At 43.0% G+C, this 19,864-nt stretch overlaps 1 protein-coding gene across 1 annotated transcript in view; it reads right to left on the bottom strand.

Annotated features, from left to right (window-relative positions):
- Positions 1–19,864, bottom strand: part of schip1 (schwannomin interacting protein 1) — a gene marked incomplete at its 5' end in the record, with an annotated part of 226,041 nt that overhangs the window by 153,135 nt on the left and 53,042 nt on the right. The gene's annotated exons all lie outside the window — the stretch shown is intronic.

The raw sequence follows: 19,864 nt of genomic DNA, 5'->3' as shown, positions 1-19,864 counted from the left end.
TGTGTGATGGAGAGACATACAGAGGGACAGAGCCAGAAATCAGAAATAATGACATCATATGAAATGCCTTGGTGCAAACACAACAGAAACCCTTTGCAGTAAGAGGTGATGCCTATATTGTGTGTGTGTGTGTGTGTGTGTGTGTGTGTGTGTGTGTGTGTGTGTGTGTGTGTGTGTGTGTGTGCGTGTGCAATGTATTAGCAAACGGTTGGAGGATGTATGATCATTGTGCTGAGCTCAGCGACTCCTGCAGCAGGTGGTTTGGCAGCATTTCGGCTCTGTTAGATGTTTTCTCGTGAAGTTAGTATAGCATAGCTTTGAAAAGAACTCGGCCAACTTTGCCGCTTCAGCGTTTTCTAGGCATTTGGCCCAGAAGCACACACACATAGAGACAGAGAGAGAGAGAGAGAGAGAGAGAGAGAGAGAGAGAGAGAGAGAGAGAGAGAGAGAGAGAGAGAGAGAGAGAGAGATGCGATTCAGGAAAGTCATTCATTGAGACACAAGGCAAGACAAGGTAAGGCAGAGAAGATGCAGCAGAATATACTGCCTCAACTACGGCACAGTTTTCGTACAGATGTGGCAGACAGGTTGCAGATGAGAGCGATGACACTTTACACTTTCACTGAAATGTCTTTTAGCTCGGCTCTACGCCTGCTGCTCTCCTCCCCTCAGCTCCGTCCTCCAGCTTTAATAGTGCTGTGTAACGAGGACGGGCCTGCCTCTACATAATTGAGCAGACTAATTCAATTACAAGGGAGCAACAAAGTTTAAGTGGAGCAGTTCTTCCTGATGAGCCAGGAGGGTCACATCAGGGCACTAAGCAACCACATGCTACATCACAACGCATTTTTGTGTTTGTGTGTGTGTGTGTGTGTGTGTGTGTGTGTGTTTACAGTGAAACCAGCAGAATTCCTCATTTTTATTTCACTTTGTTAGATTTCTATATTACAGCATAATGAAGTATGCATGTAAGAATATATTGCCCCTATTAGATGGAAGATTGGCCTATAAAGCGACTCACACTATGAAATAAATTACACCTATTAGTTGCACTAGCATACCAGGAAAAATGCCTGCACTGCAGTGGTTATTCGATGTTTCAGTCCAAGGTGTTTAATATTCAGCACATAACGATATACTGTATATCGTAATTATGTGACACACACACACACACATACAGTCATATGAAAAAGTTTGGGAACCCCTCTCAGCCGGCATTATAATTGACTCTGCTTTCACAAAAAAAAGATAAAAGTGGTATGTCTTTAATTTACCAGGAACAGCTAAGTACTGGGATGTTTTCCAAACAAAGATTTTTTGAAAAGCAGTATTTGGTTGTATGAAATAAAATAAAATGTGAAAAACTGGCTGTGCAAAAATATGGGTACCCTTGTGGTTTTGTTGATTTTAATGCCTGTAACAGCATGTAAAACTGATGAATTTAAACACAAAGTTGGTTGGATTATGTTGTTAAGCCTTGAACCTCATAGAAATGTCTGTTTAATCATGAGAAAATTTATTTTAGGTGCCTAAATGCAAGTTGTACTTCTCTTTGACTCTCTGCTGAAGTGAGACAGAATGGGATCATCAAAACAGCTCCCAAAAGATCTTAAAAACAAAGATTATTCATTATCATGGTTTAGGGGAAGGCTACAAGAAGCTTTCCCAAAGGTTTCAATTGTCAATTTCTACTGTAAGGAACGTTGTCAGGGAATGGAAGGACACAGGCACAGTTGCAGTTAAACCCAGGTCTAGCAGACCAAGAAAAGTACAAGAGCGGCATATGCGGCGGATTGTGAGAATGGTTGCACACAACCCAAAGATCACCTCCAAAGACCTGCAAGAACATCTGGCTGCAGATTGTGTATCTGTACATGGTTCAACAAATCAGTGCAATTTGCACCAAAACATCTGTATGGCCAGGTGATGAGAAGGAAGCCCTTTCTGCGCCCACGCCACAGATACAGTTGCAAAAGCTCATTTAGACAAGCCAGATTCATATTGGAAGAAAATTCTTTGGACTGATGAGACAAAAATTAAGTTATTTGGTCTTTATAAAAAGCAGATGTTTTGGTGCAAATTGCGCTGAATTGTTGAACGATGTACAGATACACAATCTGCAGCCAGATGTTCTTGCAGGTCTTTGGAGGTGATCTGTGGGTTGTGTGCAACCATTCTCACAATCCTCCACCTATGCCACTCCTGTTTTTTTCTTGGTCTGCCATGCCTGGGTTTAACTTCCACTGTGCCTGTGTCCTTCCATTTCCTGACAACGTTCCCTACAGTCGAAATTGACAATTGAAACCTTTGGGAAAGCTTCTTGTAGCCTTCCCCTAAACCATGACAGTGAACAATCTTTGTTTTTCAGATCTTTTGGGAGCTGTTTTGATGATCCCATTCTGTCTCACTTTAGCAGAGAGTCAAAGAGAAGTGCAACTTGCATTTAGGCACCTAAAATAAATTTTCTCATGATTAAACAGACATTTCTATGAGGTTCAAGGCTTAACAACATAATCCAACCAACTTTGTGTTTAAATTCATCAGTTTTACATGCTGTTACAGGCATTAAAATCAACAAAACCACAAGGGTACCCATATTTTTGCACAGCCAGTTTTTCACATTTTATTTTATTTCATACAACCAAATACTGCTTTTCAAAAAATCTTTGTTTGGAAAACATCCCAGTACTTAGCTGTTCCTGGTAAATTAAAGACATACCACTTTTATCTTTTTTTTGTGAAAGCAGAGTCAATTATAATGCCGGCTGAGAGGGGTTCCCAAACTTTTTCATATGACTGTATATATATATTATATATGTGTGTGTGTGTGTGTGTGTGTGTGTGTGTCGCTCAAAGTAAGTACGATAGAGTCTCAGAAAAAGTATCCTTTTGAAGTGTAAATGAGCACATACGTATTTATTTAATTGAAACACTGTTGTACAGAGTTTTCAGCTGAACGAGAAGTAGCTGTCGAAACACACCAGCATCATATGTTTTTTCTTCTTTCAATAAAGGGTGTATCTTGTTTGTCGCTGTGTCCAATTTGACTGTGACAGACTGTGTTGTTTTCCTCATTAATCTCCCTCCCAGAAGGAACAAGCAGCTCATTAGACAGAATCAAGGACTTTGACTAGTGATCAATGATTGCTGCAAGGAGCTGCTTTTTTTGGTGTGTAATCTTTCCATGTCTGTTTGTCTTTCCATCTCGGTTTCTTTCTGTAGAAAAGAGGATTTATGAAAAAATAACCTCAGCCAGTCCACACTAATACTACCGTAGAAAGAATGCTCTCTATCTCTCTTACAGTAAACAGTCCATTCACTAGCGTGCACAAACACACACACACACACACACACACACACACACACACACACACACACACACACACACACACACACACAATCAGGTATCATTTGGTAATCTTAAAACAGGCAAGTGCCATGCGGAATGAGCAATAGAACCGAATTTGAAGGACACTAAAATAACTTAAATAATTCCAATATAGCCTTCATAAGTGAAAGAGACATGAGAAATGAGTAAGAGGCAATGATTGAGAGGTGAGACAACAATCAACAAGGAGGGTAGATGTGTGTGTGAATGAATGAGCGGATAATTTAAATTTCCTCTTGGACTTACTGTGTGTTACTGACAGACTATTAACCTACAGTATCTCACAAAAGTGAGTACACCCCTAACATTTCTTCAAATATTTCATTATATCTTTCCATGCGACAACACTGAATAAATGACACTTTGATACAATGTCAAGTAGTCAGTGTACAGCTTGTATAACAGTGTAAATTTACTGTCCCCGCAAAATAACTCGACACACAGCCATTAATGTCTAAACTGCTGTCAACAAAAGTGAGTACACCCATAAGAAAAAATGTCCAAATTGGGCCCAAAGTGTCAATATTTTGTTTTACCATCATTATTTTCTAGCACTGCCTTAACCCTCTTGGGCATGTAGTTCACTAGAGCTTCACAGGTTGCAACTGGAACCCTCTTCTACCCATTCATGACGACATCAAGGAGCTGGTGGATATTAGAGTCCTTGTGCTCCTCCATCTCCCGTTTTAGGATGCCCCAAAGATGCTCAATAGGGTTTAAGACTGGAGACATGCTTGGCCAGTCCATAACCTTTACCCTCAGCTTCTTTAGCAAACCAGTGGTCGTTCGGAGGGGTGTTTGGGGTCGTTATCATGTTGCAGTACTGCCCTGCGGCCCAGTTTATGAAGGGAGGGGATCATGCTCTGCTTCAGTATGTCACAGTACATGTTAGAATTCAATGAACTGTAGATCCCCAGTGCTGGCAGCACTCATGCAGCCCCAGACCATGACACTCCAACCACCATGCTTGACTCTAGGCAAGACACACTTGTCTTTGTACTCCTCACCTGGTTGCCGCTCCACACTCTTAACACCATCTGAACCAAATGAATGTATTTTGGTCTCATCAGACCACAGGACATGGTTGCAGTAATCCATGTCCGTAGTCTGTTTGTCTTCAGCAAACTTTTTGTGGGGTTTCTTGTGCATCATCTTTAGAATAGGCTTCCTTCTGGGATGACAGCCATGCAGACCAGTATGATGCAGAGTGCGGCGTATGGTCTGAGCACTGACAGGTTGACCCCCCACCCCTTCAAGCCCTTCAGCAATGCTGGCAGCACTCATACGTCTATTTTCCAAAGCCAACCTCTGTGTACGACGCTGACCATGTGCACTCAACCTTCGTAAACTGGGCCGCAGGGTGGTATTGCAACATGATAACGACCCCAAACACACCTCCAAGACGACCAGTGGCTTGCTAAAAAAGCTGAGGGTAAAGGTTATGGCCTGGCCAAGCATGTCTCCAGACCTAAACCCTATTGAGCATCTTTGGGGCATCCTCAAACGGAAGGTGGAGGAGCGCAAGGTCTTTAATATCCACCAGCTCTGTGATCAAGGACGGATTAACATGACCACGGGCCCTGGACACAAACCAGTCATGGACCCCTACCAACACGCAAATACACGCACTAGCACACCGTGCAATCCACAATCACACACATTATAATGCAGTGCACGGCCTAGAGAGAGAAAGAGAGAGATAGAGCGAAATACAATTCTATAAAGTCTCTCTGGTGCTGCGCAAGAGAAAGAGATTCTTTGCGCCGGAGCCTACTAGACAGTTAGATTGGGGCAGAGACACCGACGATGCGAGCGCGCGCCAAGCGCGCGAGCAGATTTTTTTTGCCTTTGTAAGATCTCTGCGCCTGCTTTTTGGCCAACCCTTGCCCCCCTCGGAGCCTACACTCAATGTCTGAGCGAAGCAGCGCGTCACCCGGTGAAACGCTGTGTTGGTGTCGTTCACAGTGAGACAGACACACTCTGTGGTTTAAAACTAAATGATCACAGGGGATTCCTGCACGTTAACGGGTGTCGAGGGGACAGGCTCCGCGATCTGATTGCATGTCCCGAGCCTGGATACCCCAATCTCACTGCCGACTAACTGTAAAGTGAAACAACCGCCTCGCTCGTTACACTGGTACTGGTGCGTAAAGGGAACGCACAGTTGGCAAACTCTCCTCACTACAACTGCCACAGCAGAAAAGCCACTCTAGGTCGATCGCTGTACCGATTCGTGCCTCTGATACGTTGACTCGCAACACAATGAGTCGAGGCTTTGATTTCAGTGGGGATGTGGAGCTCTTTGGCCATTTCCCGTGCCTTTTTTTCTCTAGACACACCGTTCTCTATCCAAGCGCACACACGCTTGTCCCGGCCGAATATAAGACCCCGAATATAAAACAACCCGACTTTTTACGACCCATTCCCAGGGGGGAAACCCCCGTCAAAATGTTTTAATTAAAAAAAAAAATCAAGGGCCCCCCTATTGGCCAGGGCCCTGGACATGTGCCCACTTTGCCCATGCGGTAATCCGTCATTGTCTGTGATGCTGTCATAAATGGGTGGAAGAGGGTTCCAGTTGCAACCTGTGAAGCTCTAGTGAACTACATGCCCAAGAGGGTTAAGGCAGTGCTGGAAAATAATGGTGGCCACACAAAATATTTACACTTTGGGCCCAATTTGTAAATTCTTTCTAAGGGGTGTACTCACTTTTGTTGGCAGCAGTTTAGACATTAATGGCTGTGTGTCGAGTTATTTTGATGGGACAGTAAATTTACACTGTTATACAAGCTGTACACTGACTACTTTACATTGTACCAAAGTGTCATTTATTCAGTGTTGTCCCATGGAAAGATATAAAGAAAAATGTGAAGAAATGTGAGGGGTGTACTCACTTTTGTGAGATACTGTACCTCAGAAACAAATGCGAACACACACACACGGAAAAACATGTACATATGAACGCTTTAAAGCCTACTACAGTGATGGCACATATTCATGCACATGAGAGCACCAAATACATACAGAGGCAATATCCATTGATGTACTAGCCTCTGCATCCACAGCTCAACTACAAGTATCATCCTCTCACCACTTAGCTCCTCATTTATCCCATAAAACAAGTAAGTACAGAGATTATGCTAAATCTTATTATAATGACTTGGTGACTGCATACAAAAACCCGTAGCAAATTGTTAAATGACAGTCATTTTAAGCACAAACAAAATGTTGACAAAAGCATTACTGCTACAGATAATTTCATACTCTCCCAGACTGAATAATTAGCGGGTGACATTACTGTTGTAATTATGTAGCTTGTTGGGATAACAACTCGGATACTATTCATGAACATTTTTGTTTAGATTTTGATATGACTTCCAAGGGGGGAAATGTCAGATCCCATCGAAATGTCAAATAATGTTGGTGACTCCAACAATTAGTTTGAAGAGCATAAGTCTGAAGAGCATATCATGTATTTCACGTGTGTGTGTGTGTGTGTGTGTGTGTGTGTGTGTGTGTGTGTGTGTGTGTGTGTGTGTGTGTGTGTGTGTGTGTGTGCTCGCACAACATAAATCCCAACACTGATATCCGGAGATCATTATACACCACTTAAACATAACCCTGACTTCAGCAAGACATTTACAACCAGTTTAATGCATGGTATTGATTTCACAATCTATAGCAATATACATTTTGTAATTATTTTGTACCAACGCAAAGGCTTTATGTGCTGTCAAAACAATGTATTTGATCCTTTCCAAAACCCTTTTTTCTTCCGCTATCCAAACCCAAACCCAAAATCCTTCCATCCAGGCTCAGTGATAAACACCATCCTGTATGTGGAGTAAGAATACCAAAAAAAAGTACCGGAACATAAACCAGAGGTTTGCATAATTTAGTGGCTGAGTCGACAGAAAATCTATAGTCATTTTGGGCTTTGGCAGTGCCAAGCAGGCCTGTATTGATTGGTGTGTCTGTATATGTGTGCACGTCCACGCTTGTGTGTGTGCAAATATGTGTGTTGGTGAATTTATGGTGGAGTCAGGTCGAGCAGAGAGAGGGGGCAGAGAGGAAGAGAGGGAGATGCTGATGGAGAAGAGACCTTGAACCCAGAGCACACTATAGACCAACAGAGGAAATAGAGCTTCTGACAGCCAAATACACACCACCAGCCCTCCTATGCTACTCATCCCTCATTTCTTCCCCTCCCCTCTCCACCTCTTTCCCATTTCACCAATCTTTTCTCCTTAATTCCACTTCCCAAAGAGAAAATGAAAAGGAAATAAGACAAGCATGAGGAGGCATTGAGAATATTTTTTGGCATTTTTCATGCTTTATTTGACAGTATGAAGAGACAGAGGTGAAATGGGGCAGAGAGGGGAGTGACATGCAGAGTACGACCGCGGGCGGGAATCGAACCCGGGTCTGCTGCTGGGTTGGGGGGGGGGGGCGCCCTACCAAATGAGCTAAGGGCGCCCCACCAAATGAGCTAAGGGCGCCCCAGAAAGCACAGACTTAACAGAGATGGAACAGGGGACAATGTGAGAACTTGGGTACAGTAGGATAAAACAAAGGACCAATAGTTGTTTAGGAGGTCTTCTCCATAATTCTGAGAAAATACGACATATTCTCCTCTTGTGGAAAATGAACCATTATAATATACTGTACATCATGCTCTGGGGCCGTATTCACAAAACATTTTATCTTAGCGCTAAGAGTACTCCTAAGGAGCACTAAAAGTTCTTAGTAAGGAGTAATTTCTTAAAACCTATTCACAAAGCTGCTAAGACCAACTTTTACTAAGGAATGGGAGGGACTCCTAAGCTAATAATAGAGGGTGTGGTTGACCCTGTTGCTATGGATGACGTCATGTTCATACCTTCTATGCCCACAGTGATTGGCTGAGAGGGAATGAGTCCCTAAGAGTGAATTTATGATAGAAACACTGTGGGAGATATCCATATTGTGTCGCTGTATTAAAGTAAATAGTTTTTATATAGCCCACAATTAATGACAAGTGACACTGATTTAACATGAAACCAAGATACTGCTGGGTTTCCCACACATTCGTTCACAATTAACCTACAATAGCGCCACATAGGCCTATTAATTTTAAATTTTACAATGATTTGAATCGGAAAAAATATCCTCATTGAACCGCTGCAAGCCATGCACTCTCACTGTATTTTTCTCAACGGCGGACTATGCAGCAATAGTCAGACAGTGACACACCAGGAAATTCACAATTCAGAAACAACAGCCGGCGAAATCGTAAAGTACATGCGGAAGGAAAAAGGCGAGACACGCAACTATACAGTAGCGGATCTATGGAACGGAGGAGATGCTGCGAAGCGCCACATATAGGCCTACTCTAGTAGGAAATTAAACCCAAACGTGACACCAACAGTAACTTTCAGTGCATCGTAAACCCAAAGCAACTGCAGGAAAAGGAACTTAATAAATAATGTTTTATATAAATATAATAAATATAAATGTGTCTATACTTTCTAAATATAGCTTTACGATCATTAAACCCTTACAGCTATTAAAGGTACCTTTCATAAAGCTCACTAGCATTAAATCTCTCCAAAACACCATCAAATGGTTGTCTGTGATTTACTCTTAGTGACTTAGGAGTCCTCTCGAGGACTCCTAGCTTTTCATAGATTTAGGAGCTAGTTTTAACGCTAAAATGCTTTGTGAATTACACTTATCTTAAAAAGTTAGGAGTCCTAAAACTAGGAGTGAAACGCCCCTTATTTTTGAGAGTTACTCCTAAATCAGCACGTTAGGACCTACTCTTAGCCTTAAAATGTTTTGTGAATACGGCCCCAGATGATCTCACTTCTAAACATGAAAGAAGACACTCAATGGGCCAAGCAGCTCAGGTGGCTTGAGCTATAAGCTAACCGGCAAGTCTTTAGGAAGTCCTAAAAAAAACAATCTTAGACATGGCGGACCCCTTTCTGCACTAAGAATCCAAGCTCTTGTCTTCAGGCCACACTAACATGTGAAAACCATAAACAGGTTGCCTTTGTATATTGAATAGCTATCAATATGCCAAACATGGAGTAGCTCATGCACATCAAATGCAGCCTTCTCTGTCTTTCAATTGCACTTTATGCTCCCTCACTGCTGATACCATCCCAGGGATTTTATACTGCTTATTGTTTTTATATATTGTTTTTACAGTCTTATTGTTTTTAGTGCCTCGTTGTTGTTGTTTCTTTATTGCCTTGCACTTGTGTGGGGTGTCACTGCTTGTCTTGTTAATATAATGTTTTAAAACCTGGCTGCACATCACATTTTTTATAATGGGGCAATCAAGAATGACTTAACCTGGACGTGACCTTTCAGAAGAAAGTAAGTCTTTCCTAAGGTTTTTTTTTAAATGTATTTATTTACTCATTCTTACTTGAAAACATGCTTGTGTTGTTCCTCAGCAGTTGGATTCATTATCAGCTCTGGAAGCATATAAGAGACACAAAAGGAATTTACCAGAATGCTAAATACCGATCTCATCCATATCAATTTGTCATGTAACTAATTTTTCCGCATTGTAGTCATGAAAGATTGCAGTTTTTTCCCACGGGATAATCATCTGGAAAGGCTCATCTAGCTCTGGAAGGAAAGGTTAAAGGTTCACGCAACAATAAAACAAGGGGAAAAAAAGCTGTGTTGTGTTGGAGAGACAACAGGAGGAGAGGGAGGGGCTGAGTGATGGCCGCTCTGAGAGGTTAGATACCTCGGCTGCAGCGTGCAGACAAAAGGGCAGGGGAAAGATAAAGATACAGCACTTTGCGGAGAGACAGAAAGTGATTCGGCTGAGCGTCGGCGAGGGAGTTTAAAAAGGAAGGGGAATATGAAAGTATAGGCTTGTTCCGTTTGGCGGAGAGGAAGAAGGGATGCGGCGGTGAAAGCACAAGCCTGTCGGGCGCTGAAGAAATTAAACTGGACCGACGCCAGCCAGCCAACCAACCAACCCCGAGAAACACGGAAAAAAAGAGAGAAATGGCCTGCCTGGGAAGTGGCCTTCAGCTCTCCTATACATGGGGCGTAAATCTGTCCCCCTGCTGCACCTCCAACTGATCCAGACACACACATACTAACACTCACACACGTGATCTAAACAGCCCGCCCGCTCCTATAAATGCCTCCTTAACTCAGTTTTGGGGTACAGAGTGACAGACAAAGAGAGGAGGAGAGACACACACACTCTCCGCAACATAACACACATGGCATATTCTCTGGTTTTCCTTGTCATTGATATATACGTTGTTTCTTTCATCTGTTCTTGTCAGTCTTGTATTCAGTATCCGGTCTCTAAGTCTGAGTCGGTTTCCCTCTTCAATACTTGATGAGCTTCCTGATGTGAAGTGCTGGCAAGTGGCAACCGATTCCAGGTTGTCACTCTACTCTCTTCCAGCACTGCAGAACATCGGCCAGCTGTGTTTGTTTTCCTGATGAACTCAATTAACTCTGGTACACAGTCTCCAGAAAGCCAGCCACACACAGACACGGACACACAGACACGGACACACACACTTTTTATGGAACACAGACATAAGGATTTTCTTTTAAACTATAATTAATCAGATACGTAATTGTATGATTAATTTTCGTGATGCCGACCAACCAGAAGTTCCACATCAAAACTAAACAAAGACACAGGGAAAAGTAAACCAGTGTGAAAACACAATCAAAATCAATGCAAGGGGAATACAATTGCAAATATTGTTTGTACTGTTTGAAATCTGATGAAAAAATGACAAACCAGCATGTTTCAAAACCTATTTGCTCCTAAAGAAACCTACAAATGGGTTAACTTTGCACAGAAGCAAAGTGATTAAACACTTCTCCACTGCTGTTTTCTTTACTGTTACTAATATCAACATGTAAGCCATCAGTAAGCAAACAAAGACTGCCAAACAAACATTTATTGTCCCTCCCTACAGACATGAAATATATTTCTGCTAGCTTTGTTTGGACAGCAACCAGGTCCTCCTAACCCAATAATGGAATGACCTTGAGGCCCAGAGTTATTCCACTCACTTTTCAGCCAAAAAGCCCTCATGACCTGTTCCATGGTGATGATGGTAACATGACTGGTTTCAACACCATCATACCATCTGCCATTCTACATAGGTCAGCTATCACACACACACACACACACACACACACACACACACACACACACACACACACACACACACACACACACACACACACACACACACACACACACACACACACACACACACACACACACACACACACACACACACACACACACACACACACACACACACACACACACACACACACACACACACACACACACACACAAACCAGTGGGCTTGGAGGCAGCCTCTATCAGTCAAGCCTCCCTGGGGTCCTGGCCCAGCCAGCCAGCCAGCCAGCCAGTCTGCGCCATCTCTGCCATCACACTCACATCCTCATTGCTCTCTTATGCCACGGGGACAAAGAACCTGTCAATACAGTTGTGTGTGTGTGTGTGTGTGTGTGTGTGTGTGTGTGTGTGTGTGTGTGTGTGTGTGTGTGTGTGTGTGAGTGAGTGATAGCAACCAAGGACAAGTACTGTTATCTGTAGCAGTTCCTGTCCAGACACTGTGTCTTCTGGCACCTGTATGTGAATGTTTGTGTGCTGATGCATGTGTGTGTGTGTGTGTGTGTGTGTGTAAGTGTGTGTTTTGGCGTGCGTGCGTAGTTTTGCAAGTATCTATTGGGATTCATTGTCCAGACACTAGCAATGTCGTCCCCAAGTGACCCTGCAATGAAAGCAGGCTGGTAATATCTCTTTCTATTGCACTCTCATATGCGCACCCACGAAGACTCACACACACATGTGGGAATCATGAAGTAAGCCACGTGACGATGTCACATGACCGGCACACAATTAGGCAGGAAGCAATAAAAGTTTGGCGGTGTCAACACACTCCCTCTCGCTACTTTGCTGTGTGCACCTCAGCTCTCCCCCTGTGCTGCCTAGCGATATAAGGACACACGTTTCCTCTCTTAACGGAGAGAACTGGGTCAGTTCTGGCAGGTAATTCCGAGTGTTTTAACCACCTGTTCTACAACCTGTTGCGCTACTGCATTGTTTTTAGTACATGTCTGTTTTATATCACCCGTTTTTATTGTATTGTTTCAGGTCACTGAACGTGACAAAGGGTTGCTGTGGCCAGTAAGAAGCCTCATTACGGGTAAACTAAGCACACGTTTTGTTGTATTTTATTTTGCTTTTAGCCATGGTTTTTTATAATCTTATTTTTATGTTGTAGAGTGGAAGTCCCTCCCCCCTCCTTCCTGAATTGCTGGGTCACAGGCAGGACTAGTGTGTATGTTGAGGCTACTCATACAATGTAGGCTCATCTACATTGTGACAATATTTGCTGATTATACCATCGGGCTGGCAACTAATTGTTACTTTGTTTTGTTCTTTTAAAAGGGACCAGGCCAGCCACTGTTTTCTACTGTTTTTATATTTTCTTTATGTTTGTCTGTTTTATTAGAACCCATCAGTAGCTCTTATGGCTAGAATGTTGTGACTCAGATTACTCTCCTTCTATTTCAGGGATCTCTGTACAAGGCTGGGCCCGTGGCGACACATGTCTAAGCTTTCTGTGGTGGGACTGCACGGTTTGACACTTTATTGTACTGCTAAATGCACATTTCTTATTATTTACTTCTTATGTTACATATTTTGTAGATAGTGCATGTGTTTCCCCTTTTTGTTTGGTGTTGGCTTTTGTTGCTTTCGTTTCTTTTGTCCTCCACAGTGGCTATTCAGCGTGCACGTGCGGACCAGACCTTTTTATACCAAAAGGAGAGTAATGCTGTCATCTGAGACGTCTACTATTGCATCCCTCTCTTAAGAGGGTTTTAATCTATAGTCTTCAATAAATAAGATATATTTTTGCACCAATGCATGCCTCAATTTCATTGTTCATGTTAGGGGAAGATACATCAGTAAAAACTACACACTCATAGCTAATGTAAACGGGTTCCTCCTGCCCATCAAATTGGAGGTGGCGTTGTCAGGCATAGAAGGTAATATCTTACCTATGGTTACCCCACACACATAGATACTTTCTGCTCTGGGGGTTAGGCTAATGACCAGCGGTGTCAGTGACTGAGAGGAGAGGAGGAGAGGAGCTGCATACTGACAAAGAGGAAATGGAGCAGGGAGAAAACCTTAACACAGTCACACAAGCTAATACATACTAATAATATAATATAATACAGAACCATGGAGAAAAGGCACACGAAACAACACATCACTGCTGTTTCACCCAAACATTAATAAATGACAATGACTATGTTAATGATAGTAAAACTTAGTGAGAAGCTCTGTAAGACTTGTGTTTTTCTGAGTTTCCTTTTTGCATAACAAAAACACTACAGGTGAATATATTATTCAGAGGAGAGAGTGAGCTGAGCCGAGACGTGCCAGTCTGTCAGTGATGCCAGGTGAAGGAGATGAGTGGAATTTCCAAGGGTAAATGTATGTACATACACAGACACATACACACCCTGTAGCAGGTCTGTGGTTGTCCAGGAAACAGAAAGAGCATCTGTGTGGTGTCAGAACAGAAACCGGTCCGCAGTGAAGAAATATAATTATGTGCAAGTGTGTGCATGTGTGTGTGCATGCATGTGTCTGCGTGTTAATTCGATACATTTTCCAGGATGTGCGACTAAATCATGGAGTAAAATGAAAATAAAAGTCCTGTCAATCATGCTTATCTGTGTCAGATCATAAACTGTCTGGGATTTGGAGCACCGGAATAAAAATCCATTTTATTACATTTTTGATTTGATTTTTGATTTATTTAACATTTATGTAACAGGGATTGGTGTCGGTGACGCAGGTGCACAGACATAAAGCAACAATAAGGACAACAGGACTTTCAGAGCAAGAAGGCATTGCACCCAGAACAATACTACACATTTTTCTCAGCAAAAATAAATAAATATAAAAATCATGAGAGAACAATATGTAGCCATGAGAGGATCTTTTTGATTGTCAATGTGAAGGCATGCTCGCCCTGAGCTCATGTACATTACCACCAGTGCCTGTCTTTCCAGGCCTGCAGCATTTTCCTTGTGTAGTTAGCACTCCCAGCTCCCCTGGTGGGCCATAATCAGAGCTGTAAAGCCAGCCGTTAACATGCCAGAACAAACACAACAGTAAAGCAGCCCCCTTTTACAACACCACTCAATATTACCTGTCCTCCACAGCCGCCCAGGCAGAGCACTGTACTAACAACTTCACTCCTGGAGTGGGGGGCAATATATATGCAAAGAACGCAAAGTAAATGTATGCAACTATAAAGTTTATTTTATTGGGCAGTATGCTCAAATGGAGGGATCGGCATTATTGCTTAATAAGACTGTAAAGGCAGTTGTTGAGAGAGTCGTAAAAGAGATACAGGGTAAGGAATACAAACTCCCTGGGGGCTTTGTTATTTCATTTGACATGATCCTATTTGGCACTTTATTTTGCAATATAAAAAACTTTTTTGATGAAGACCTCTTCAGTGTGACACCACTTTAGTTTGCATCTTCCAATCCCCCAGCCCTTGGAGATGAGCTCTCAAAGATCGGTTTAAATTGCACCTACAAACCAAAGGACACTAAAAGTGGCCTCAAGAGAGTCCTCCAGTGATTTAGTATCGCACATAAACTTAAAGTTAGGGAACTTACTAGTGATAAATTTAAGAAAAATAATGGTCAAATCGATGCAGCACAAACACACAAGTTATTCTGATCTTTAGCCAATAAAACTCAGTCAAGCTCCGAAAACACGGTGTCCTTGCCATAATCCACCTTGTCCTGGACGACACAAAGCTCCTTTCAAAGCCACCCGAACACCACAGAAAGCTGTTTGATGTATTGTGTCCAGTGTGACTATAAAATGTATCTTAACATGTAAAATTAAGTGGAGTTACCCTTTAAAGGTGTGATAGAGGTAAAGGGAAGGTCATCTTTATGTGCTTGTTGTTTCATGTGCTTGTTGTTTTACTGCCACTCTAAAACCACACACACACACACACACACACACACACACACACACACACACACACACACACACACACACACACACACACACACACACACACACACACACACACACACACACACACACACACACACACACACACACATACACATACACATACACATACACATACACATACACAGAGACAGAGACAGAGACAGAGACACACACACAAACGATTACAGCCAAGTTTGAGTTGTGAGTTAGAGTTGAGACTGTCCATTAGCAGTGGGCCATCGCTGTTTCAGGCTTAATGAAGTAGAAAAGCCAAAGGAAAGAGGAGGCCTGCAAACCTGATTAATGAATGTAAGAGAGAGAGCAGAAAGGGGAGGATCGGGGTTGGAAAGAGAGAGACAGAGAGAGAGTAATGCATAATTAAAGGTGATGAAGTAAGAAGGGAAGGGCAGAGAACAAGAGAGGGGGAGACTGTGCTTGATTTTTAATTGATCCAATGCAAAGCTGCAATGAAAAGCGCTTAGCTAGTCTTAATTCCTTCAACCTCTGTACTAAATGGTCCCTCTCTCAACCCCTTCTCAAAGCTATCACTGTATCGCTTCCACTAAAAGTCTTTTGAAGAATCTTTCTTCTGTCCAAGACCGTAGCTTTGCACCGTGGAAAGCCTGGCTAACCTATAACTCGGCAGGAAATGATTAAAGTCACGGTCCAGTTAACTGCTGGTTGCCCTCAGCCCTGTGGGCCTCGAGTGGAACCACCCACCTGTGCTGGGCTTCTTAGGAAAGCGCACACAAAGTGCACAGCCTCGCGCTCGCGCTCACGCTCACACACACACACGCACACGCACACGCACACACGCACACGCACACCAATGAAACCAGCCACCTGTGCAGGGCCATGCAGTGAGCGTTAGGCATTAGCTGTGGCAGGCCCATAGCTAAAGCCTGGCTAAGCTCTAAAAAGCCGCAGCATGAATGGAACGGCAGGCTGGGCAGGCAGGGTGTTCATTAAAACACCCAGCACCATTCACGGGAAGAAACAGGGCCATAAAAGCAATTAATCTGCCCATAAACAAGCCATTCCGCCTGTCCAACACACACCCACAAACACACGGGCCATGACAGCAGGAGCAGGGAGGAGGAAGGAGGGAAGCCTCTTGTTACTCCCAGGGTCTCTTTCTCATTATCTCTCGGCCCGATTAGTTTTTTCTTTGAACTACAACGATAAATCCAAAGATCTTAAGGTTTTTTAATCTAAAAAGTGTCGCTATCTAGATCCCGTGGTGCTAAATTGTAGAGTTGTAGCTCCAGACAAGAAGGATCACGTCACAATGGCTACATATCAGTAGACCCGGGGCCCCGACCACGTGCGGTCATCTTACAGGTTTCAGCTCTATTTTCAGCCCTTGTAATCAATTATTTCTTTGCTTTGGTTCCTGTACATACAGAAGGCTTAGACAACCACAACACAAATTGGTATTTTTTAATCACCTTCACTCCCAATACATTTCCCCCTCACAACATGTTTACCAACTCAGAGGACAAAAGGATTCTAAAACGCATTATACAATTTTCCACTGCACTCAGTGTGAGAGCTAAGGAGCCTTATCCGCATGGATACTGCTGTTACACTAAGTATTGATGGATCTCCCGTCTCAATTCCTATCCCCATTTATTTTATACTAAGAATATCAGAGGTGGGTAATAAAAGTAGCTTAGCTTAGCGTGTGTGTGTGTGTGTGCAAAATCACATGTGGATTCATTGCCGATGGCTAAGCAGATGATGAGAGATCACGAGTTGCATGCCTCCACCCTATTGAGGAATAATGAGAGTGCTTTGATTGCCTGAGCTAAGAATAGTAGGCCACCGGTAGCTTTAATAGTGGGATTGTCTCTGTCTCTATCTGACCCTATGGATACACTACTGTATATTCATAACAACAGGAGAAGCTGCAACAACGCTGGAAAAAAAAAGGCACGCACAAGTAACAAGCATGCAAACACACACACACACACACGTACACACACTCATATAGAACATGATTTAGCTATTGGGCGCACACAGGGGGGATAGAGTAATAAAGGACATAGGGAAAACAGAGAGGGAAACACACAAAGACATTGAAGGACAAACATATTTTTCCCCCTCAAAAGGTCAAGTCCAGAGTTTAGAGAGGAAGCCAGTGCCCCCATATCTCTACTTTCCTAACAGCCAATTATATTTCCACCGTGTCCTCTTCTTAGGTTTCCTTCAAAACATGTACTGCCAGTGTTTCTTTATGACACTCTGTCCCTTCGTCAGTTATTTCAGAAAAATTTGAAAACTTGTCTGTTTTTCAACCCTGACTTTCTGACATTCATTCCAGCAGGTATCATTGCCATGATATTCTTCCCTCCAGGGTCTATGAAAACATGTGCACACCAATGCACATTAGTAAGTATATCATCATGCCATAATGTACAAACGAGCAAATGAGGTGAGAGATATGCAAAAACCTGTAACATCCCCAATGCAAGATGGCAGAAGGAAACATATTGCCATTCCTCTTGTAAACTGCTTTATTCTCAGCCTAAATGAGGGACTGAACCGTGTTTGACACAAACTCATATTGCCCTACCCCAGCACGAGTCCCCTAATTTGATATTTTCCTGTCTCTTTCTTCCAGCAAGTGGCCATCACCCAGAGCCAATCTTGTGGAAAATGAAAACTATCTGAATATTCCTGGGGAGCTTCGAGGTGAGTTTTGTGCTCTCCGAGCCCCATTTCACCTGCCGTGTTTACGGCTCCACGCTGAGCTATTGCATGACTTGTCTTTGCTCTCCGAGAATCGCAGAGGGAGAATGAAGTAGAAATTAGATCCGGGGATATGTATGCCGCGTGGAAGAAGTGCATGCATTTCAAAGTGCACAGACACACACTCACACAAACATACACACAGGTTCAATTAGTTTCCAATCGTATAGGGGGGCATGAGGGATACGTCTTGTTTTAGAGCACCTGTCTCTCCAGCAGGACTTGCTGCTAGAATTAAAAGCAGAGAGTTTGGGAGTTCTGCCATGAAAGCATCAACCGGAGGTCATAAACACACAGAGGAGACAAGCGGGAGTCTATCCCGCTTACATTAGGGACAGATGCAATAAATAAATCAACACATTCCCCAAACACCCACAAACAAGCACAACTCACTAGTATAAACTCAAATAGAAAAACAAAATAATACAAATATCCCAATGCACTGAATGCAGAGGCAGAATACTGTGAACAGAACATGTTTTCAAGGATATGTGTGTGTGTGTGTGTGTGTGTGTGTGTGTGTGTGTGTGTGTGTGTGTTGTATTCAGCACACTGTACCCACCAGAGGCTCTGAGTGAAATGTACATGGGTAACTGTCACTGGTACACAGCTAATGAATATTCACACTGTTATTCTCACTGCATTATTCACAGCAACACACACACACACACACACACACACACACACACACACACACACACACACACACACACACACACACACACACACACACACACACACACCATCATTCAAGCGCGTATTCCGCAAGTTTGCATTTTAACTCACTTCAACCGACACATTCGGATGCATAACCATATAATACAAATAAAAGAAAGACAGACACAGTGGTAGACATATTTCCATGTTGTGCCGCGCGCAACTGTTTGCGCAGCTGTCAGGCGAGCAGGCTGACAACAAGGAGAGAAATGCAGCCCACTGGGGTGACCTTGACTTTTAACACACACCCTCACACACAATAGTCAACTCCACAGTTACTTAAGAAGTAATTTCTCCTTCTGTGTGTAACTCTTTGTCATTTGCATACATGCCTGTCATACTTTCCATCTGTCAGTCAGTCATCTGTCTGTCTGTCTAGTGCTGCTTCGAAATGTGAGGGGAAATGTCAGTGTAAATCATTCGTTTCGATCATGTGTTTGAGTGTGCATGCGTGCGCGCGTGTGTGTGTGTGCTTGTGTTGTGCGTTTTAATGCAACTCTCTGGAAAGTGGTAGAAAAAAGCAGACGACTTCCTCCCACCACTGAATAAAACATCCCATTTAGAGCCTACAGCCATGTGCCATAAATCACCTTTTCCACTACCACTGGGGGCCCACACCCACCCACAGAGGCCGAGGAATGGGGATGAGTGGATTGCGTATGAGAAAAGGGGGAGAACAAGATGCAGCTTGTAATAAAGAGGGGCAAGTGACAGGACGTTTTGAAAGATGGAGATGTGTGAACGGAGTGAGAAAAGAATCAGATGCAGGGGAAAGGCGATATAGCTTAAGTCAAATGTGGTGAGCAACATGGTCGCTGCTGTATTGCACACATATAAAATCAAATAAGAGAGCGAAGGGCTGTCACATCAAGCCCTAGACATTGGTTTACGATGCCTACTTCAAACCTCAAGTTGATGAAAAAATTATA

The sequence above is a fragment of the Ammodytes marinus genome (assembly GCF_949987685.1).
Source record: "Ammodytes marinus genome assembly, chromosome: 3".
In the NCBI taxonomy this organism is placed as follows: Eukaryota; Metazoa; Chordata; class Actinopteri; order Uranoscopiformes; family Ammodytidae; genus Ammodytes; species Ammodytes marinus.
The sequence above is the reverse complement of the archived record's forward strand: the minus strand, read 5'-3'. Positions and strand labels throughout refer to the sequence as shown.